At 39.3% G+C, this 16,557-nt stretch overlaps 1 protein-coding gene across 11 annotated transcripts in view; it reads left to right on the top strand.

Moving 5' to 3' along the window:
* The first annotated feature begins 2,107 nt into the window (after nucleotides 1-2,107).
* BAZ2B (bromodomain adjacent to zinc finger domain 2B) overlaps nucleotides 2,108-16,557 on the top strand; it is a 204,921-nt gene continuing 190,471 nt past the window's right edge. For all 11 annotated transcript variants that reach the window (XM_063116506.1, XM_063116513.1, XM_063116508.1 and 8 more), the window contains exon 1: nucleotides 2,108-2,338. The gene's annotated coding sequence lies outside the window, so the exon portion shown is untranslated. The remainder of the gene's footprint in view (nucleotides 2,339-16,557) is intronic.

Raw genomic sequence — 16,557 nt, forward strand, 5'->3', positions numbered from 1 at the left:
TGAGCTTGGCCTCTGAGTTAATTAAATATGGGTTAATAATATATTATAAGGAAATCATTGTCCTTATTACAGTTATTAGGTAGTTAGTCAAATTATAGCTTCAAAGGAATGCAGAGCATGGAGAACTCAGGATTAAATTATGCATTTGAACCTTAGGCCAGCTTTTACTGTTGAGACAGTTTGCTGCTAAGAGAAATTGTGTGTCATTGAAATTAAATGCTTTTCTGGGGATGGAAGGTTCCAGTTTTTTAATGAAATTACTGAGTGTGGTGTAGTGAAATGATTAAAATCTGTATTCCGGGAATGTGGCAGTGAAAAAAAATCAATAAATGCTAGCACAATTTTGCTGCTGAATGTGAATCCAAGGAACAAAATAAACTGGTACCAATATTACAATTAAAACCATAGCCCATTAACTGATTTATCATCTGTCTGCCAAGACATAATTTCTACTAATTTTTTTTAGAATACATTTTCCTGTGTAACGAGGAGCTTTTCAGATATCCTTGTTAGACAGGCAGTATTTCTGCTCTCCTCCCCCCCTTCCTGCATTGCAATCATTGTGCTTGCACTTATTATGTTACAAATGACCGAGGTAAGGCTGACATTCTCATTGCATGCAAAAAGACCTAGTCTGCCAAGCTTTTTTTCCCTCCTAATGAAGCAGCTTTGTGAAATCTCTCCATGTGCTAATACTAATGAAGATCCTCCAGCACAATTAAAATCACAGCCAGTGCCTGAAGAGGAAACAGAAAACAATAGTATCTCTCTACATGTGCATATTATTTTGATGTTGCAACCAGCTTTTGTTCAGTTCTAATGTTAAAAACCTCCACATTTCAAATGGCCCTTGACAGTGCACAGCATCGTCAGCAACTTGCATGCTCCAATTTCAGAGTGCAAAAAACAAACAAAAAAACCTTGCATTTTCCCCTTCTATTTCTAGTCAAAGTATGTTCTTGGCTGTATTTTAAGCTTTTACTGTTATAGTTTACAGGAAGCAATTCTTTGTTTGCAGTGTACTTTAACCCTGACTTAGCTTGACTTTTATGCCTTTAGAGGAAGAGATCACATGCATAGTAAACTATTGAATCAGAGGAGTGATTCATTTGTATTTCCCCCCCTTTTCTAAAATTGCACAGAGATAATTGTTTTAATCAATCATCATCATCATCATCATATTCCAGTATGTCACAATGGCTCTGGAATGGTTTTATATGCAGTAAAAGGACAATAGTCAGTGGGGTCCTACTTCCAAGTAAGTGTACCCAGGATTAAAGCTGTAAACCTTCATTTTAAAGCCATTTAGGCTACAATCCTATACCCACTTACCTGGGAGTAAGACCCATATCATTCAGTGGAACTTAGCTCGGAGTAGTAGACATGCATAGGATTGTGCTATTAATTTGTAAAAAGCAAATTATTCTCTTGTTGTGTCTTTGGGTGTAATTTTATCTCTCTTGGACTATAAAAATGACCTGATTTTGGTAGTGACAGAGAGATGGTTTTGGTTTACCTATTATTTTGATGGCAATCCCACATGCCCTCCTCTCTCCTTCTTGAAGAGTGCAGTGTAACTGGATAGCTTGCACACTCCTATACCAAAGGGAGTTTATTCCAATACCCACCCCTTTCCCCCAAATGTTTAGCTTTGGCTTAAATCTAAGTGATCACTCATTTAACAGCTGTGCTCAACTGATGCCTTTCCCTCCCAACCCTGCAAGATTCACATTCGCAGCCCTTAGTTGAAAAGGAAACCTCAAACAAAGCAGTCCAACTTTTCCTACAACTTGAGAACACTCCTCAGTGTGAGTGAAACAGAAAGGGTGAACTCTGAAGAGCTCTGGTTCCCTGGCTGCGTTTTGGATCTGTGATAGGTTATTTATTACTGAGGCTGAAATGAGATAAACAATTCTCTCTCTTTTCTCCTCTCTTTAACAGCAACTTTCATTGTTAGAAAGAGAGGAGCCGAGTTGGTTGACGTCACTTTTGGTTGGTGAAGCCTTCGCCTGGAAGTGAAGCTGAATAAACCTTGGAAATCTGCTTCAATCTGCTGCCGCTGTAAGGAACTAAGCGGAGACAGACAGAACGGGAGAGAGGCGAGAGAGAGAGAGACGCGCGCGCACACACGCACATACACACACACACGCAGAGGGTTACACTATCATGAAGCCTTCTAGTTAGATTTCCCTGGTCTTTCTTCACTCCTTTCTTCAGGCTGTTTGGGGGAAGGAAGGCAACGTCCCCATCGTCCAAATAACACCCAGCCACCCTCCCGACCAAAGGGTGCTGCGCGTGTGTGTTGAGAGGGGCGAAATCTCTCTTCCAAACTGCGAAGGTGAGTTCGAATCGATTTCGGGGGCAGGGGAGAAGATGGCTTTAAGGTGGCAGTCTGGATTGGGTTTGCCGAGTCGCCCTGCCGCCGCCGCCGCCGCTTGCAAGGCAAGAGGGGAAAAGGGGAGTGTGGAGGTGAGGCGGGTGGAGGGATCTTGGCTGGAGTGTCTTGTGCGGTGCTTCTCTGTCATCTCTTTGTTGCTGGGGCTGGTGTGTTTGTGCATCAGAGGGACGTTTGGGTTCTCTCTCCGTGTACAAAGATGTGAGATTAGGGGCTCGGTGTGTCTGCGGTGCTGGAAGGGATTCGTAGCACTCTTTGCAGTAGGAGAGATCCAAGTCTGGAAAGTGAAACTGACCTTGTGCACTACTCGGGACAGGAGGGGCGGGTGGGCTGGTACAGGCGTGGGGCGGATGGAAGCTCAGCTCTACGGGGTGGGTGGGTGAGATCTCAGTGCCAGGCGATTTCCCAACTTTTAGGTATTTATTTATTTATTTCATGGCTTGGAAGAAAGTCTTGGACTCCCGGGTTTATCCCTGGGCTGGCGGGACACGTCTTGCTCAGAGCATGCAAGTGACCATCCTCCTCGCTTAGGATCTTGTGCGCTTTTGTGTCCTATCTTCTTGCCTCTTTCCCTTCTCTCGCTCTCTCTTAAAGAAAAAAACCAAAAGAAAAAAAATCGCAGACCTCAGTTCTTTCTCCCTGGCTTGCTTCAGCCGCCTTGGGCATGACAGCCGGCCCTAGACACTTGGGGCGATTGCCGTCGTCATACTCCCTCCTTTGCTGCCCCATCCCTTTTGCCCCCCCTGCCGGTTGGTGGGGACAAGGGGAGGGGACAGGAGGGCTGCCCCCAATGGGTGCGGGGAGGGTGTAAGGAAAGTAAGAGGATCCCTCGCCTTTCTCTACGGTCATGCCCGTGGTTTCTTCTCTCCCCCCCTCTCCGATCCCACAGTAAACTCCCCCCATACACTCCCTTCGTTTCTCCTCCCCCTCCCCGCCTCCCTCTTATATGCTTTTCTTTTTAAATGCTACACTGCCAGAGTTGATCCAAAAACTCCGCTTTGGGGTTGTTTGTTTTTTAAAAGCGGAATGAGCTAGGGAGAGAGAAAGCAAAGGGGACCTCGTCTGCGCTTCTGGGGGCTTGGCTGCTTTCTTTTCTCTCCCTCTCTTTCTCTCCCCCTTTATCTTTTGTGTGTGTTGCTTCCTTATAAAGCCGGGGAAGCAGCTGCAGCCCTCGGCCGAGCTGGTTCTTGAAATTTATCCCTTTGTGTATATTACAATATCCTCCATTTTTCTGCCCTCTAAACAACAAGCCTTTCGCCATCTTGGGCTCTTTTTTTTTTTTTTTAATTTTCAACTCCCTCCCTCCCTCTCGCTCTCTGTGTGTCTCTCCCACTCTTAAAAGGTAGAGGATGAAATCTTTCAAGTCCTGCTGGATAAGGCACAAAGTTTAGGAAATCTTATAGGGACAGGCAGTGACGTCATGTAAACTTTTAAAAGGGTCCCCCATCCCCCAGAATGGTGTGTGTATTTGTTTTTCTCTGAAAGGATTTCTGGTCTAACAAGTTTTAAGGTGTTTTGAAGGGTAAGGTTATAATTTGGGTTATGAGAATGAGTAGATGGAGTTTGCATGAGAGGACTAGCATGTGTATTTTCATAACAGGTGGAGAAATATCTGGTTTATATATGGGAGTAGGCTCTAGTTTTCTTTCGTATTCTGATCTTTCACTAATTCAAATACAGCTATTGGGGTGTGTGTGTGTGTGTGTTTTTAACATGTCATATGTGCAGAAATTCACTGATGGATTTCCATTTGTAAATGGTCTTATGTCAGTATCATGCATAGGAGATGGCACTGCCGAAGAACCTTGTCTGCATAGGTGAGGGCAAACTCCTACAACTGCAAAAAAGAAAGAAAGAAAGAAAAGTTTGTTTTTACTATATTACCTACCAATATAGAATTCAGGGAATCCTGATAACATTCTGGAGATGACCTGGAGATGCTGTGTGTATCATAGATTCTGCCCCAGATGCTTGTTATCTGTAGCTTTCAAAATGTGGTTAGTATGCTACTTTTCAAATTGCTCCCTAAACACCCCCTTCAAACAATCGCATCACCTCTAGCCATAAGCTCTATGTCTCCAGTAGTAAATGTGAAAAGGGAAACAATAAAAGGGACTTTTATTTCTCATCAGATAACTCTTTTTATTTTATAAAAAGTTAATCCAGATCACAGGGCAAAACTTAATGAAACATTTACCACTTTATAAATAATAGGGTCTTTAAAATAGAATTCTACTTTTCTATTCTGCTTCCTGTATTTGTTTTGTTTTTCTTTCCACCTATTTACACTTGCACTAACAACATGAAACTCCTTGTGTTTAATTTGCATTCCCTTTGTCTTCAGGTTTGGAGGAAACACCTCCCCCCCACCACCATTGACTACAATTAACATAGAAACTAACAGGAACATTTTTAGTTCATCAAGATGTTCTTTTCTTCAATACACTCAAAACTAAATGACAGATTTAGCATATTTTTATGCTTGGATAGGAAATTTGCTTTCATGTTTACAAAAGTAAGCTATTTACTTTCATATGTTCACACCTTCATATGTTCTTTTTAAAAAGAAGGTACTTCAGAAAGCCTGGCTGAATTGAACGGCTGCCAGTTATGTGAATCTTAGGTAGATGAAAATGTTGAAATAGTTAAAAGCACATAGAACAGATGGCTTTAAATTATACATGCAACAAAGGCCTGGAAGATTTGGCAGATTATAAATGGTGAGCAACAGAAGATAAAGAGTTTAAGAAAATGGTAGTTAAGTATATTTGATACCTCACACCTATTGTAAACTGTGCACATTTTAGTCACAATGGTGCATAATCAATAAAGCATGAAATATCAAGAAAATTGTAGCTGGAACAATTTTCAATATTGAATATGTGTGTGGGGGAGGAGAGTTGGGAATCTTAAATATTTAAGAGCCAAATTTTAGATGTTCAAATAATTTCACACAGTTATTGATGTTCAAATAATTTCACACACAAGGAAGATGTGTGTTTTTTAAGTGCCTGAGATTTTTTTAAATTTTGAAATAGCATGTAAAATAAGACCCTGATAGAGACACAAGGGGATATGACTCTGTCTTTAGTTTTGTGACTTTAAGTGGTGCAGGTGAACGAATAGGAGAGTATTTTGGAGTGTGTGTGTGTAATGGAAAATTAGATCATGGTTTCTCATTTTTGCAGTTCTTTGGAAATTAATAGATAAAACATATCTGTGAACATGATTACTACTGGACTGCTTAACTGCAGGACTACTGCTGTCTATCCTTTATCCAACTGTATTCAAATTTGAATGACTTAAATGTATATATTTCCAACAAAGTGATGTTAACTTTTAAAGTTCAGGCTTAGTGGAATAGTCTGCCTTGTGAAACAGTTAAAATCACTGTCTTCTAGTTTGTGTTTGTGAGAGAGATAAGACAGAGCAAAAAAATCTCTTGATAATAGTTGGATGTTTATTTCTTCATTATAGTAAGGTAGCTGCATTTATAAAGCATTTTTGTACAAAACCAAAATAGCGTTATCTCTAGTTGAGTATGGTGGGGTATTTATCATTCATATCCAGTTTATGGTAATCTGAGTTATGGCACTCAAATTAATAGTTAAGGTTTTTTTTTTTCCTTACAAGACACACATTAAATATTAAAATAAAAGGGTAATAAAAGCCTTAGATTTCTGGTTGCCTTTACCCTTTTCCTCATTTCTTTGTTTGCATGTTTATTATAGAACTGCAGTGTAAAGGAGCAGATGTTTTGCCAAACATCCTGATGTGTTGCTTTTTCTTAGGGGAGTGCGTAACTGTTCCTTCTGATGCATCGTCTTGACAGCTGGTTGATTTCATGGAGCTGCTAAGAAGCCATTAGTGGTGTCATTGAATTGAAACAGAACAGTCACTCCCAGCTTGAACTGCAATTGTTAATGTCTTTGTTGCTACTTTTGTGTTCCTACACAAGATGTGGAATATCACAGTTGCAGGAAAGTTCATGCTTCCTTTTTGATATTCCTAAGTTAGTGGAAGGATATGCTAGTGCTTGATTGTTACTAGATGCAAAAGATTCTAGACCATATCTGGAACTAAAACATATTTGTTCCTAAATAAATAAATAAATAAATACAACTTCTATAAAGAATTAGGTAGGCTAAGAGCATAATCAGAGCTAACTTCAGTAGTAGTAATATTGATTAAAACTGGCTGCTATTTATTTTCAAGTTTATTTCAGCTTTAAAAGTAATTATAATAATTCACACATTTATGCACACCTAAGTCCAATTGAAAACAATAGGTGTTAGATTGAGGCCCATAGTACAATACAGCCATTGGATATTTTATTTTTTTGGAAGTAGAATACGGTTGAATTATGCTTATCTTTACTCTAGTGAATTGTGGATTTGAAACTACTAATACCATTTCAATAAAGAGCAGAAGCAGCAGAATTTACTGTATTTGAAAAATGTAGTTGAGACCCTCTAGTGTTATTACCTACAGGGACATTCCAGTTGGTCATTTATATTAAACAGTTTTCGCCAACAACCTATGACCTTTTAAAGAAATAAATGTATCTATAAAATGCTAGAATAGGCAAGAAAAATGCTGACAAAATTAATAAGACAGACAATTATGTATTCACATTGGTAGGCAGGTTGAAAATTGATCTTCTGCAAATGAATATATGCTTTAATGAAATTGAGCAATGGAGAGAGAGCATATTTCTACAAGACGGATTGTTAAGAAAACTGTTTCATATGCTTTGCTTATAAGTCTGGGGGAGGGACAGAGATGATGATGATAATAATAATAATAATGTTTCTATAGCACATTTCAAGTGTTCAAAGCATTTCATGTATTTCATCTAAGTAATCCTTATAAGAGCTCTGTAAGGAAAGCTTGTATTATAGTCTCCATATTGCAAATGAGGCCCAAGGCTAAGAAAAAAATAACTTGCCTGAGGTCAATTAGTGAATTTGTGGCTGAGGTGAATTTGAGCCAGGATCTTCAGTCTCATGCTCTTAGGGTGTAATCCTAAACATCCTTACTGTTGCCTAAGTAGCATTGAACTCAGTGAGGCTAAAATGTTCTATAGAGCACATTTGTTTTATCCAGGAGGTCTTGGGTTCAATCCTTGGCATCTGTAGTTAAAAGGATCAAGTAGCAGGTCTTGAAGCAATGGAGAGTTATTATCAGTCAGAGTAGGCAACACTGCCTTAGATTTACCAATAGTCTGAGCTTGTATAAGGCAGATTCCTATATTCTTAAGTAAACATGGATAGGATTGTTCAGGACACCACAATGCTATACTTGTTGGCTAAGTCTTGGCAAGCTGATACCTGTTACTTGCATTTCATTTTCATACTTTTTAAGGATGATATTTTTGATTCATGTGTCCAATATGGCTTGGATCCAAACTTAATCATGCTTGGAGAAAAGCCATTGTATTCAATAGGATCTATAGTCAAGACTAAATTAAGTCCCATTGATTTCAGTAGGTTTTATCTTAAGTATGATTCAGGGTATTACATTAGCTAGCAGCTATGTCTTATTTTTTCTGTTAAAGTTGGTGGGTGTCAATTTTTAGGGGGAGACCCTACTTAAAGAGGGGAAGTTTAATCCTTCCCAGCCACAAGTTTACTGATAACCACCCTCCCATGTGGCTATAGGGCTCAGAAAGAATGTCTCCATTGTTGCCAATGGGACTTTTTAAAAGCATGTAGTAGTGCATGGGGGAGGATTTTAAATAGAATCTTGGTTGGGAACGAAAGTATTAAACCTCCCCTCCCTGTGTATGTGTGTGGGTCCCAAAAAAATCATCCCCAATGGTAAAAAGAAGAAGAAAAGTAGTTAGACCCTGTATCTAATCCCATGTTTCTTTTTGGTGCTCTTCAGATAGTTCTGAAATACATGTGCTACATGAAATTCTAGTGTGGAGTTTTGCCTTCCTATATTTTCAGTAACAGACACAATAGTAACCCGTTGTATAATGTAATATTTAACTTGCCACCTCTGTTCATGCATTCACAAAGGTCTCCCTCAATGTCACCATAAATAAAAAAAACTAATAAAAACAATATGGGAATATTAACATGTACTGTTTCATCCAGCATGTTGGTTACTTGCATGTCATTTTGCTTTGAAATCAAAGTGGATTGCTATAAAAGCAATGTTAGGATTTATATAAACATTTTGTCTGTATTTAAATGTTTTGAAGATAGTACCCCACATGTACATGTAAGAGAAAATGAGGTAGTAACTTACAAAAGGCCAGTGGAGATAATGGGAATAGATTCAAGTGTGATATCTAAGCCTTCATTAAAATAAATTTGATACCACCATAAATGGAAATAGGATTTCACTCAAGTTTTTGAGGATGAATCAGAATGGCAGCCTAGTCTGATCCATGTCTGTTTGGAAGTAAGTCTAACGTATTCAAAAGTAAACATGCATAGGATTGCACCATGAGCGTTATATTCCTGCCTTGCAACCATCATATGCGTATAAGAAGATTTTACCATATATATATAAACGTATGTAAGGTTTTTGTGTTCAGTTACACTTCTCGCTAACTTGGATGAAGAAATGAATGCTTGTTTATGCTCTACCCAGTACAAATTAATGAAGTTTTACCATTCATTTAGGGAAGATGTCAAATGCACATTCACCACTGCAATCTCTTCGATAGTTTTTTGTCTTTGAGGAACATTTTCTGTATATGTGCAGCTTGATTCAGCAATCGTTTTCAGATTGAAGGCTTCGATGCCACAAAGATTCCCTGCCTGTAAAGAAAGGGTAGGCGATATGGTGCTGTAGGTATCAATGCACCAGGACTCCTTTTTTGACACCTGCCAAAGTGCCCTATCCCTCCCATTTTAAATGTTTCAAGCCATTTTCTTAATAGGAACTGGGATTGCTGTGAAATAGATTTCTGTTGGTGTCGAAAACTATAGGTTTAAAGTAATTGTTTAGTGTGGGGAGGGGGGGCTCAGATGCCACCTCTGCCTTGTAATCAGTCTTTTGGGTAGGTTACTTGTCTTTTGCCATGCCTCCCATGGTAGCCATTTTGTAGTGATGCCCAGGATCGATTTTCAAATAGCCAGATCTGCCCACAGCCCCAAAAGGCTGCTTACCCTGCTGTAAAGACTTAATCATTCACTTCAATTGAGGGGACAGGCCCAACAGTGGTGCACCTTCATGGAACTACTTTTCCATTTAAGACTCCCCCATTTATGGAATCATAAATTCACTTGGGAGTGAACGTGGGACTCTGTTTGGGTGAATTACTTTTGGTAGGACTTCCCTACCTCACACTGCCAAAATATACTCAACTAATGCACTTCTTCAAAGAGATGTGCGTTTTCAGTATATACTGGCTTTGCCATGTACAACCGAATTCCACAATTTTGCATGAGTAAACTTTAGGATAGCAATTAAGAATTGGACAAATCAGTTTCCTCTGAAACTTCATTGTAAAGGAAAAAATAATATCTCTGATGTATTCTAAAGTTTGTTTTAAATGTAAAGTTGATTTATACAATTGTAAGATTGAAATAAATTGTTTCAATCAACAGCCAGTGTGGTGTAATGGTTAAAGTGTTGGACTGGGAGTCAGGAGATCCAGGTTCTAGTCCCCACATGGCCATGGAAACCCACTGGGTGACTTTGGGCCAGTCACAGACTTTCAGCCTAACCTCTACCTCACAGGGTTGTTGTTGTGAGGATAAAATAGAGAGGACGAGGAGGATTATGTACACTGCCTTGGGTTCCTTGGTGGAAAAAAGGTGGGATATAAATGCAGTAATAATTGTTCTCTATTCATTCTTCTCTATTTTCTGTGTACTGTCTCAAGCGAAACTGTGTGTGTACAAAATAGAACAAAAGAAATAGTTTCCTCCAAATTTACCTACGTTTGCTCTTGGACATTCAGCAGCCCTTCCATATTACTCTTTCCCATTAGTTATTCACACAGCAAAACAAAACAGGGTAACTAAATACACAACACAGACTTAAATTCACATCTACCACAGTTCTATAGGTTTACGCGGAAATAAGTCTCTCTAAACTCAATAGGAATTGCTAAGCTCTATTAGACTTCACTTTAGTCCTATTCAGGCATTATTATTATTATTGTGGGGGTATAAATAACAAATAGGTTGAGAGAATGATGATAATCATGCTAGATCCGCCCACTCTGTCATTTTTGTCGCCTTCTGCCTGTTGAGGGAAAACTCCAGTAGTGGAGAGAGTTTTCTATCCACGTAGGCTTCATGTGAGATATAAAAGCTTGTTTTTCCAGTGATTGAAAAGGCTCCCTGCTACAGATGTCACTTTCCATATACAGAGGGTGAACAAGAACAGCAATGGAGGAGGGATGAAGCTATCATGTTCATCCTTCCTCTCCACCCTTGCATGTACTTTTTATCCTACAAGAAGAACAATTGAATAGTACTTTTCTAGTAGGTGTGTTTAGGATTGCGGTCTTCAGCACAGTAGGCATAAGACGACTGTGCTTAACTTCTGTTCTAGCTTTTTATTTTTATTTGCTGGGATATTATTACCAGGGAAACGTGCTTCCTGATACCATTTTTAGCTTTAAAACATTTGTAGCTCAATCCTATGTGTTTTCTAAAAAGTAACTTCCATTTTGTTAAATAGGGTTCATGACTATGTAAGTATGCATAGGCTTGCAACTTTGTTCTGCTTAAGAGCTGGCATAATTTTTATAGACAAAGTCAGCATTTCTTGTAATATATAATTGTTTCCAAAGCCTATTTCTATGCACATGTGAATATTTATTTCATTGTTTTTCTTTCCTTTTTGGTAATATCATAATGCAAATTTAATTTAAGGTAGGGGTTAGTGTATTAAGTCCTGATTTTTTTAAAATTGAAGTATAGCACTTAACTTCTGAACCATGTCCATGTGGACTTGAAGTAATAGCAACGTGGAAATCCATAATGTAATTCCTGACATTTCTTCCAAGATTTGAGGGGCCATCTGCGAATATCCCCAAAAGAAGACAGTGATTCACATAACGTTTGCATATGCTAATTTACACATATAGAAGCAAATTAAGTAAAAATTGTAATAATTTACAAGTAATTCAGTACCTCTCACCATACTGTGGAAGACTGACCAGGCTGCCTGTGTGTCTGTGTGTTGAGCCTGCTGCCCAGATGCTGTTGATGGGCAGCAGTACTTATGGTTCATTATCTTTAAACAGGAATTGGAAAGGACAGGCCTTCAAATAGAGAACCCCTTCAAGTAAAGGAAGGTCCTGTTGCAGCCCTTCAAATAGAGGACTGTCCTCTGTAAAAGAGGACACCTGACCACACAAGATACATATAAAGTATGTAACAGCCTAGTGAAGCCAGTTATTGGGCCTGTGAGCTTAGTAGTATCCAATTAATAATATATGTGTAACTATATGGGAACTATATAGTAAAAACCCACTTTGTTTTTTACATGCCCCCTTCGTAATCATCCCCATGGGTGTTATGTGACTATTCTCCTTTAAGATTGGAAAACTGAATAAAAGGAATATTCACAGAAGGGACTATAGTTAAAAGATCACCGTATTGCTCTGTGTTAATGACCATCATGCAGTGGTGATTAGGGGGGAGGGGTAAATAAATTCACCCATTGGATTTGTTAGTTTGATCATTTGGATGGGAGTGCATAATATTAAAAGTGAAACTAATGTCCTCACACCTTTAATTCTAAATGCTCCATATGGAAATTGTACTTTCAAATGCAGCGCAGCTTCTTTTCACTTCATACATTCAGGATTGGGTCTAAAATAAACAGAGACCCGGAAATTAAAGGGGGGGGGGAATCAAAAGCCATTATGCTGGTAGGGAAGCAGATTTGCACTGAGGTGCACGCACATTCATTAAAGATAACATTTGTATTTATAAGAAAATCTAGAGAAAGGCTATTATAGCTGCAGTGTTTCGATGAATCTATGCTGTAAGCAAAAACTGCTTAATTCTTTTTCTCTGACGGGAAATTCAGTTCGAAGATAATTATTGCACTGGTCCAATGGATCTGCAGAGACATAATTGTGTGTTTTTAACCCTGTTTTTCTGTTCTTACACTTTTCCACAAGCATGCACTCATTAATCAAAGACGCTGCACTCCTGCTGAGGGCGGAGAGGTTCATCAAATTGGCAGCCGGTTTGGTGCAAAGAACGGTGTACTGAAGCTCTTAACGCGCTGGGACATAAATAAATCTAAGGTCTTTGTATGCAAACCCTGGAGGTTAATACTGCATAATTCAATGTCCTGTCTTTGTTTTTATGATTGATGTTTTTAAATGTTTGAAGCTTGATGCAAGTCTTCTACTAGGTCAGGGCTGACAATCTGATTGGATGAAGCAAAAAAAAAAAAGCATTAGGCTGGCAAGGGGACTTTGAGTATGCTGCAGAGATTTTGATTCCCCCTCCTTTCCTGGAAGATCATTGTCATATTGCCTGAGCTGTTATAGGAATGTTCCAGTGATTGACAACCCCTGCTGTGATAATGGACCTAGTGCATGAAATGCCAATAGTTTGGCCCTATTTGTTCTGAAGCTTACTGCTATTTGTATCCTTAACAGAGCGAACATGTAGAACAAGGGAAAACTATTGGGATTTCTCAGTAGAAATAGTGCTGGGATTTGGTTTTAACATGAATTGGTTGCATATTCATAATTTAAGAACAGCTGGTTACAGCCAGCACACAGTCATTTGGAAGCTATTATAGCCCCTTCGACTTGCACATGGAACCCGGTCTTGAGCTCAGCACCCACCCACCCCTTGTTTATTGATTTACCTGCATTTAAAATCTGGTCACTGCTGTCAAGGAGGCCTTTCATTTTAGTTGTACTTGCAACAGAGGAGAGGTTCAGTTTTAAATATTTAATTTAAACTAAATGCTGATGAAAATGATAAAGCCCAAGTATTGAAGAAGCCAACTGTGTGGATGTTGGTAAAGATGGTGACACGCATCTTAAATGCAAAAAGCCATGTTTATTGGAAACACATTTCTTCAGCCTTCCGGATCCTTTGATTGCTTGTGGTATTCTGAGCAAGGAATCTGTTAGGTTTAGTCAAGGTTACACTCTTGACTCTGCAGCTCTTAAAAATACAGTGGAGTGTTTTTGTGCTTTGCCCACACACAGAGATTTTGCTTTGGTGTGTGTGCACATAAGAGAGATAAAAGAAAGCGAAACTGCACATAACCAATTTCCCCCCAGAAAAGTGGTAGTTAAGAAGATACTGCTAGGTTATTTCATGTTTAAACTAATAAACTAGTTGAACTGTTACTGTATTCTTAGAAGTGCTTTAAATTTAGCAACCTTTTGTTGCTAAATTTAAAATGGTGTGATTCTTTGCTTTATTTTCGTCTCGTTTATGTGAAATTCCTTGTTATTCAAATTAATGGTGTGCTGCCCACATTCCGATTTATACGATACCCTGATGATGCAAATGTTGATACTCCCGTGGTCAGCAAATAAGTGGCATGTATGCAATAGGCTGCTATGGTCAATGTGAAAGCCTAGATAACAGATGCAAACTTGTGGTCCAAATGTAAACATAGGTGGAATTTACTGGCGAGGAAGTATGTTTAGGGTAGCATCCTGTATCACTTTCCATGCTCAGTGTAGAGCAGAATATCAAGTCTAGACTGCATATTTTAAATTGATAATTTACGTTTGGATGTAAATTTATGTGAAGAGCTTACTTTTGAAGTGGGGGAAATTCCTTTCCTAAGAGGTACTGAGCATCTCTGGGCCCTTTGAGTACAAGTGATATCCTTTTATCTCACAGCTTTGGGTGCAGAATGAGGTGAGTGGAAACATCATTAATTTGATGTACACACAGCAGAACAAAAATCCTATTGAATATACACATATATAATACACAATATACACGTTGAACGTCAGCAAGTGTTACTTGCCAAGAATAGTTAGTGTGTTTAGGGAGCTCGGAGAAATATTAAGCATTGACAATAAATAAATAAATATTGCTCATTACTGGGTGAGAACAAAGTTCCATTTAGGCTTATATTGCCGAGTCTAATCTGGTAACTGCTTTTGTCATTAAAGTGTGTGTTCTTTCTCTTTTGTCAGTTTTCATGTCCCTGTTGTTCTGTTTAACCAGTGGTGTAACTTTTGTAAACCATATTTCAAGAAGGGAGATAGTTAAATGTTATAACTAGTTTAGCTACAAACTTTGGCTCCCCGGAATTGTCAGTGCATTTTGATGATATGCTTTGGTGTTTTATACACAAATCATCTCTATGTTGCCTGTTGAGTGCTTAGGCATTCATTATATGTGAAAGCATTTTGAAACAACACCTGGTATTCAAGAGTAGAGTCTTACAAACTAACACTGTGCATTTTTCTATTCTGGGTCACAGCTAGCATTGGCAGGGAGCAAACTTACCCTCCCTGTCCACATAACTAATGGTGACCTCAGGTTCTCTTCTTTGCTTTCTTCCATATATGTGGTTGCCATTCACTCCTCGTTGCTACGGTGAGGACCAAGAGCATAATCACACAGGAGGAAATCACGTTTGCTTACTGTTGCTTCTCCGCCTGTGCATTTGTCCCTCATTACTTCCTCTTTTGAAAGAGGAAGTAAACAACGTGTACGTGGCCCATTTTGATCCCGCTGCTTCTCCTGCACACAGCAGGCGATAGCGGCAACTTCTGTCTTTCAAAATAAGTCGGACTTACTGGGGTGTTTTTTTGTCATGTGAAGAAGGCTAGAAGGGGCGGAAGGCACGTGGGAGGCAGATAACATCATGAGAGGGATCCACAAAAATCTGTGAGTGCCCAGCAGTGAGCGTGCAATAAAACGTTTGTCTGATGGAACTCCAACACATTTGTGATCAAGCAGCCATTTGCTGGGGTACAGAGGCAGGGACGGGGTTGTGTTGCACTTGTATCCCATTGTGGGCTTCTCATAGGCAGCTGCCTGACCATTGTGTGAACAGAATGCTGAATTAGATGAACCTGTAGTCTAATCCAACACGGCTCTTCTTATATTCTTAGTCATGGCATGGGAGAAGGGTTCTGATTCTGATCAGAGCAGTGGCAGTGCAGGAAGGGGCATTTAATTCCTCCTTATCCACCACTTCTGTTTTTGCAATCTAAATAGCCAATTGAGAGGTGTGGGGGGGAGTTCAAAGTCTATACAGGTACTAGGGGTGTATGCTCCGCACCGGAAAGATTTAATAACCGCGAACATCTACAGAGCATTCAATCTTCTAGAGCGGAGATTGGCCGCTTCTAAACCCATAGAATAATTTCTGCCCAATCAGAGCTTCTAATGTCTCTGAAATTATTCGACTGTTTAGTGTGTGTGTGTGATGAATCTAATTGAAAATCTCCCAATAAGGAACATGGGGTGATGGGATGGGGTACTTTTGAGATTGGCTAACCAATTAGGAATTGCCACAGCACTGTCCGTGACTGTGTTCTCTTCCAATCACAGTGTTCAGGGGAGGGAATGCCAATCATTTTTCTCACAGTGTCCTTGATTCCGTGCTCATTAGGTTTCTCAATCTGGTGGTGTTTGTTTCAGTCAGAGAGAGAGAGAAGAGAGAGAGAGAAAAGGGGTGTGTTATTTTCATTTGGCTGTCTTTAATGCTTCATTCTTTTGAGCTGTTCCACCCCCAGTGTGTGCGTGTCCAAAAATCTTAAGAAATCCTTTTTAAAAGCCTTTTCTTTGAATTGTTCCTTCATATATTCTTTTTAGTCCTTTCGAGGCAGCTGTGTGTGTGGCTGTTGTGTTCTTTAACTTAAAAATCAGAAAAAAGCCATTTCAATTGAAATCCTTCAAGCCAGCCCACTGTCCATGTAACTGTTGTTTGATTTACTTCCCCCATTAAAAATCTTCTTGTACTTGTATGTTTGTGTGTTTTAGGGTTGCGCACAAGCAGTACACAATAAATAAAGCACACTTTCATAACATTCCATGAGGCGTTGGAAATGCTGCTGGTTCTGGCTGTGGGGGAGAGGGGAATGCAGAGCTGGTTGGTTGTATGTTTCTGCTCAGACTCATCATAGAAATCATCCACAGTGTGAAAGTGCTGTTGGGCTGGCATTGTCAGTGAGTAAGCTTTTACACCTGAGTCAGGCATGCTCTTTATTTCAATTAAACTATTACTCCTATTGGCTG

This window comes from Elgaria multicarinata, chromosome 2 (genome assembly GCF_023053635.1).
Source record: "Elgaria multicarinata webbii isolate HBS135686 ecotype San Diego chromosome 2, rElgMul1.1.pri, whole genome shotgun sequence".
Classification (NCBI taxonomy): Eukaryota; Metazoa; Chordata; class Lepidosauria; order Squamata; family Anguidae; genus Elgaria; species Elgaria multicarinata.